The 7,150-nt window shown below is 40.8% G+C and overlaps 1 long non-coding RNA gene across 1 annotated transcript; it reads left to right on the top strand.

Annotated features, from left to right (window-relative positions):
* The first annotated feature begins 4,776 nt into the window (after positions 1-4,776).
* On the top strand, positions 4,777-5,213 carry LOC311234277. The gene is made up of 3 exons (XR_014620083.1): positions 4,777-4,877; positions 5,008-5,039; positions 5,146-5,213. It is a non-coding gene; the product is annotated as an uncharacterized lncRNA (long non-coding RNA).
* The last annotated feature ends 1,937 nt before the right edge of the window (positions 5,214-7,150 follow it).

Below are 7,150 nucleotides of genomic sequence, written 5' to 3' on the forward strand. Positions count from 1 at the left end.
ATATAAATGTCCAATTCCATTTATTTTTCTTTTGTGAGCGGGCTGACAGCCATGTCATCGTTTTGATGTGTTTGTTTTATTTCTACGTCCAAAATTGAGATCACACTCGCAATTCACCCAAGGTAGGGGAAAAAAGATTATTTCAGCTGCTACACTCTAAATTGCAATGCATTTCCAATGGGACCGAAATTTTACCGTTTAAAGTCGATTCGTAGCCAGACGGTGCGGTGAAACTTTACGAGTTCGAAGACCGCTGTTGCCATAGGCAAGCCGCTCGTTTTGATACCTTTCACGTGTATGGGGCGCGAACGCTCTGGCACGAGCGGTGTTTGCAAATTCGGTGGATCTCGCACTCTAAATTGCAATGCATTTCCGAAATTTTACCGTTTAAAGTCGATTCGTAGCCAGACGGTGCGGTGAAACTTTACGAGTTCGAATACCGCTGTTGCCATAGGCAGGCCGCTCGTTTTGATACCTTTCACGTGTATGGGGCGCGAACGCTCTGGCACGAGTGGTGTTGGCAAAATCGGTGGAATAATAAAGAATAAAAAGAGTATAGATACACAAGACATGTAGTGAAATGAAGGTGGCCATGCCCGCCTTGATTGTGCAATGTGACATACACTGTCTTGTGTATGTGACTAAAACCTCTTGAATCTTGACGTATTTTTTATAAATATATATACGCTTGGTAGTTAATGTTGTTTTATATAAAACAAGGTAAGTTAAGTCTGAAAATGGCGGAGTTTGTTATTGATATCGCTAAGCTGACCAGTCAGACAAATAGCCTATTTTTATGGTAGATGGAGCGATCAGTCAAGACAGGCATGTCCCGAGTCAAGTCACAAGTCAAGACTGACGAGTCCTAACCTTAAGTTTCGAGTCCTAAACAAGTCAAGAGGCAGGGGAACTATGTGAGAATGCTGTTCATCGACTACAGCTCAGCATTCAATACCATAGTCCCCTCCAAACTCATAGCCAAGCTCAGGGACCTGGGCTTGAACTATGACCTGTGCCAGTGGGTCCTGGACTTCCTGACGGGCAGACCCCAGGTGGTAAGAGCCGGCAACTGCACCTCCTCATCCATCACGCTCAACATAGGGGCCCCCCAGGGCTGTGTTCTGAGCCCCCTCCTCTACTCCCTGTACACACATGACTGCGTAGCACAGCGGAACAACAACACCATCATCAAATTTGCTGATGACACAGTAGTGGTGGGCCTGATCTCTGCCAACGACGAAAGGGCCTACCTGGAAGAGGTAGAGAACCTGTCACAGTGGTGTCAGGAGAACTGCCTCTCCCTGAACGTCAGCAAAACAAAAGAGATGATTGTGGACTTCAGGAGGTCGGGGGTCAAGGACTACAGCCCCCTCAGCATCGACGGGGCACCAGTTGAGAGAGTGAACAGTTTCAAGTACCTCGGAGCCCACATATCCGAGGACTTGACATGGACCACACACATTGACAGTGTTGTGAAGAAGGCACGACAACGCCTCTACTTCCTCAGGCGCCTAAGGAAGTTCCAAGTCAGTCAGAAGATCCTTAGGAACTTCTACTCATGTACAATAGAGAGCATCCTGACCGGCAACATCACCTCCTGGTTTGGGAATAGCACTGCACAAGACCGTAGCAGACTACAAAGAGTGACACGTTCAGCCGAACGCACAATTAGAGGGGGGCTTCCCACCCTCCAGAACATTTACAACAAGCGGTGCAAGGGGAAGGCTAAGAGAATTATTAAGGACTCGAGCCACCCGAACAACTGCCTCTTTGAACTGCTGCCGTCAGGCAAGCGATACCGGAGTCTTATGGCGAGCACAGAAAGACTCAGAAGGAGCTTCTATCCCCAGGCCATCAGGCTGCTAAACGAACAATAATCGCTAAACGAACAATAATCACTATGCAACAACCATCAAATGCACACAGCACACACACCCACACGCACACACTCACTCAAACAAACAACACACTGCAGCACCCACTCTCCACACTTTAGATCACACAAACACACTTACACTTTATATTTATTGATAAAGGATTTGCACTACAACTCGTACACCTACTGTGAATTGTACCTAAACTGCACCTCGTCCATTTATGCCTTGCACTATATAGTATTGTATATTAGTACACTGCACAGTATTGTATATTGTATGGTAACTACGTCTACGAACATTGTACATATGTCTAAACTGAACACTGTGACCTCTTTTTTTACTTCTAATTTTTACTATGTTTTTATTTCATACTTACCTTGTCATGCACAGTCTCTGGAGCGCAACAGTAAGAAGCATTTTGTACAAAAGTATTCTGTACTTCTGTATGACAACTATTAAAGAAACTTGAAACTTGAAACTTGAAGTCATAATGCGCGCTTCACCAAATGTAGTTTAACAGAGTAATAATATATTACACTTACACAATGTAATGCATGAATGGTTTTTAAAATGTGTATTACTTTCCAAATAAACTTCCAATAATTCCATGGAAATACATGGGTAGCCATAAGAAAGGCACATCAATATGACAACGAAAACAAAACTGCTGTCATATAGGCTAATTACAATAATTTAGTCAAAGGTCTGTTAAAAAAAGTGCGACTGAACTTAATACAAAAAACAAGTAGTGCAAACAAAGAAGCAGCATTTTATCTTATTTTCCAAATAAAATGTATTTTCATTCAAAAGGTATCAATGAAACCCCTCCCCCCATACCACACTAACCAATTCCTATTTTCTCTATCTGTCCAGTGTGCAATCCATTTCTTTGTTTATTTCTTTGCTATATTGCTTGTTGTATGTATATTTATATTGTAATAACATATATTGTATGTCGGAAATGTTTAATCCTGAATTCCTTTCCAGCCCCCCTTCCTCCCTTCAAGAGGCGTTGTCTCTTGCCATCGTTGTAAATAAGAATTTGTTCTTAATTGATTTGCCTGGTTAAATAAAGGTAAAAAAAAATTTATGATTTGTTCACATTCAGTTCTTTGGTTTTGGATGTGTGTGCCTCCATAATATAATAATAATAATAATAATAATAATAATAATAATAATAATAATAATAATAATAATAATAATAATAACAACTGTATTTGTATAGCACTTTTCATACAGAAGTTGCAGTTCAAAGTGCTTCACAGCAGTAAAAAATAAAGGCATAAGCGAGCATAAAAAAGATAGAGAGGTAGCAAGGTAAGGTAAAAGTGGAAGATTTTTTTGAAGATTTAGAGATGTTTAGTTTTTCAGCAAGGACCCAAATGAGGTTGAAGAACAATGGGGGGGGGGGGGGGGGTACACTTCCCAGGACGTTTTTTGACTGAGAAAAATTGTGCAGAAGCTCAGACAATTGAATAATGTAATATTACCATGATAATGGAGCCTCTGATGTGTGGAGCCTGGCTGGACATTCAGGAAGGGAGTAGACCTGGGCGTGGACAGTGACGGGACAATGACACTGAAAGACGTTGTGGATGTAGCCGGGTCAGAGGAAGTGGCTTCTTTATTGGGGCTTTATTGGGGCTTTATTCTGTAATGTTGCAGGATTATTTCTGTGGAACGGAAGGTCCTGATGAAGGGGATCTATTTCATGCGCTGAATATAAAAACGGACACAAATGGACTGACGGGACCCTTCTTGGGTTGCTCATATGTTGTTCTTGATGAAATATTATGTGTTGAATGGACGCATGGATACTTTTTTTGTTTGGGTGGAGCTTCAATGTTTTTTTTTTTGTGTTGCAGAAGGACAGGTGTATTTAAAAAAAAATTATTGTGAGATCTCAGGTGGTTTTAAGTGTGATGGGGACACATGTTGCCCGATATAATGTGTAGTTAGTTATTTAATTGTATTTACACACGCATTGTAATGAGAATTATGTAAATAAATGTTTTTCTAAAATCAAATCTCTCTCTCTCTCTCTCTCTCTCTCTCTCTCTCTCTCTCTCTCTCTCTCTCTCTCTCTCTCTCTCTCTCTCTCTCTCTCTCTCTCTCTCTCTCTCTCTCTCTCTCTCTCTCTCTCTCTCTCTCTCTCTCTCTCTCTCTCTCTCTCACACACTCCACCTGCTAATCTGATCCAGGGGCCTGTCATCAATCAAGAGACCAATTGGAAACCAGCCAGTCATCCCAGCCATCAATCATATCACCAGTTGACCAATCGGAAGCCCTCCCCTTGTTTTAAAACCCATGTGGCACTTCCTGTTTCTCCTCTACTTTTTGTCTCCGTTGCTATTGGCTAAATGTAGGTATGTGACTTAGTTAGCCAACTTGGTAAAAGTGTCTGTGTGTGTTCTGTGTTGGGAATTGGAGCAGGTAAGGGGCCCAATACATTTGGTGCTACACGTAGGGATAGTATTGTCTAGGTCAGAAGTGATGCCACTCATTGTATGTTTTGGACATATGTTTGGTTAGGTAGTGAGGACTCAAGTAGTTTTTATTTGACCTTTTGTGTTTGTGTAGAGTTAGTTTTGTTTCGTTTGCCTCGGTTCATTCCTTTTGGCATCATTCAAGCTCCTTTTTCATACCCCCCCCCTCCCCTTTCCCCTTGGGTTGTGTCTCAAATCCACCATTGTCATTGTATATTAGTCTGTGTTTTTGTTTGTATATATAAAGGCACAATATTATTTTCCTTCACTTAAACTTGTGGGCATTTTATTTTTCCTGTAAAATCATCCTTTTATTATTCACCCCTTCCCCTTGACATATGGGGTTGTAACATAAAATGGCGGCTCGTTCTTTTTGCTTTTGAGTTTGTCAACTCTTAATTGTGTTCTCTGAATAGTGATCATCTCCACTCAAGAAAGATGTACGCAGCTGTCACCACCTTCATCTTCTTGTGTATGGGTGCCACCACCCTTGCAGACCACGACCAGCCTTGCCGTAAGGATGTTTGGTTTCAACTGTAATTTGTAATGCTTAGTTTGCTATATCTTGTATGTATACCAATGTTTATTTAACCTTAGCTACTTACAGCTATTTCAGTAATGGTAATGTATATCTTTTCTTTTAGATTCACCCAGTATGACCGGAATGTTGTGTGTGGTGAGTTTCCCTATTTGGAATTTCAAACCAGATATCAGTCTTGATCTTAAACTCTTTGTTTGTAATTCTTTTATCAAATTCCCTCTTCTTTGTTTCAATGAATCAGTTCAACTTGAGGACTGGGAAACATGCAGGTGGTAATTATACGTACGATAATGTGGCCAAGAAGCTCCGGCTAAAATATACTGAGCCCTACAACGTCAACTTTACACTGAGTTTGGATGTGCTGATGTTTTTCAAAGAGGTAACACTTAAATATATATAAATACGCTTATGTATAAAACTGTGTATATCCACATATCTCTGTACATACCTGTATATAATCATTTTTACATATCTGTACAACTTACCTACTCTTACTAGTTACGCTGCTGGCCAGTAGCCTATGACTTACTGCCGTAGTGTCTTTATACAGTACCTGTATCACTGTACATATTAATGCTACAACTCTGTACATCTGATTAGCACTATTAATCAGTAGTACGAATTTATAAATATTATACCCAGTTTAATCACCTGTATATTACTCTGCGCTTTACTTTTACATTCGCACTCTAGTTGGACTCTTTTTGTTGTACTGTACTTGTGCTGTATGATCGAATTATTATATTTGTGTTGCTCAGAGATTCTGTCCTTATCCCCGGCAGGGGGTTTTCTATGTGATCGACGGCAGTAACCAGACCTGTGCGAAGAAATCTCTGCAGTCAGACCTGCATCCTCTGGAGATTCCCTCCGACGCCAATATGTCTATCGAAATTAATTTAGGGAGTCCAACCATTGCAGAGGACGGGCTTAAACTCTCCATATGGACGGGCGCCGTTCCAGAGGCAAACGGTAAGACGAGGCACATTGTTTCATTCAGGTGAAACGCCACAGGAGTCACGTTTTAAGTTGAGTAACATTCATCAAAGGGCACTACGTTTGTGTTTTATTCATAGTTAAAGTGATGTATAACGTTGATCCTCTAAATTGTTTTGAGTTTTTAATATACTGTGTCGGTATGTTAACTGCTTTTTAAAAACAAATTAAGCAATACAATTAATCGACTATGATTCTTTGTCTGGAGGTTTCAGATGCCAACAGACAAATTGATGGATTTCTGAGCTTCTCAGACAAGTGATGGGAGACTTGACAATAAATCAGTGAAACAGATCAGTGATGATAAATAATGTGCGTTTTTGTTTCTTTGTGGTGTTGTTTCAGCTACTTATTCCATGTCTGTAAGCGTGGGATGCTTGCCTCTCAGCACACTCTACATCTATGAAGGAAATGCACTCTCTATCAGGTTAGTTTTTTATTATTATCACCAGGAATATTATTGGAACTTGGTTCCAGGATCTGCTGTGCTGCTGTAATACATTCAGTCCAGGAGAAACGGGTTGTATCGTCTGCCCCAATGGTAACGATATCATGCGTCTCTCACACAGCAACTTGAACACAGAGACTGGTATTAAGGACCCCGGTCTCCTCACCCTGCCACCTTTCTGCGAGGGCGTAGCTTTGGAGGAGATGCCTGAAGGGACGGTGAACAGTTTCTACAACCTCTTCACCTAGAGGGAACCTCGCCAGCAGAAGAGCCAAACCTTATGGGAGCGGTCGACCAAACCCCATTTATAGACATGTCCCTCCTTCTTAAATCTTGAGTGTTTTGCATAATACCTTCGGAGCATCATATACATGCACTACCCTGTGAAGAGATGGAATGTGAATGAATAAATTGGCACTGCTTCAAAACCTGTAAATTATTAATCGAATGAGTCTTTTGTTACTCGTCAATCAACCAAGAAGTCTTCCTGTTTTTTGTATTTTCTTTGAAATTAAGACGAGATATTCCTTTATTGATCCCCTTGGGGAAATTCTGAGTCATTGCAGCCTGGAGGAGGGGGATACAGGTATGGGATAGAAGAAAGACATAAATATAGGCAATACAATTGAGGGTCTGCCTTATCAGTTATAATATGTTACAATAAAGGGTAAACGGTATACACAATGTGCTTATTCCCTAAAGTCACTATCTTCAAAGATTCAGCCACATTTTTACTGTCTGTCTTTAACTAGTTTTGTGTTTACACTTGTTTTAGCGGATCTCAGCCTAATTTTATAGTTGTTGA

Source organism: Notolepis coatsorum (assembly GCF_963971535.1).
Source record: "Notolepis coatsorum genome assembly, chromosome: 9".
In the NCBI taxonomy this organism is placed as follows: Eukaryota; Metazoa; Chordata; class Actinopteri; order Aulopiformes; family Paralepididae; genus Notolepis; species Notolepis coatsorum.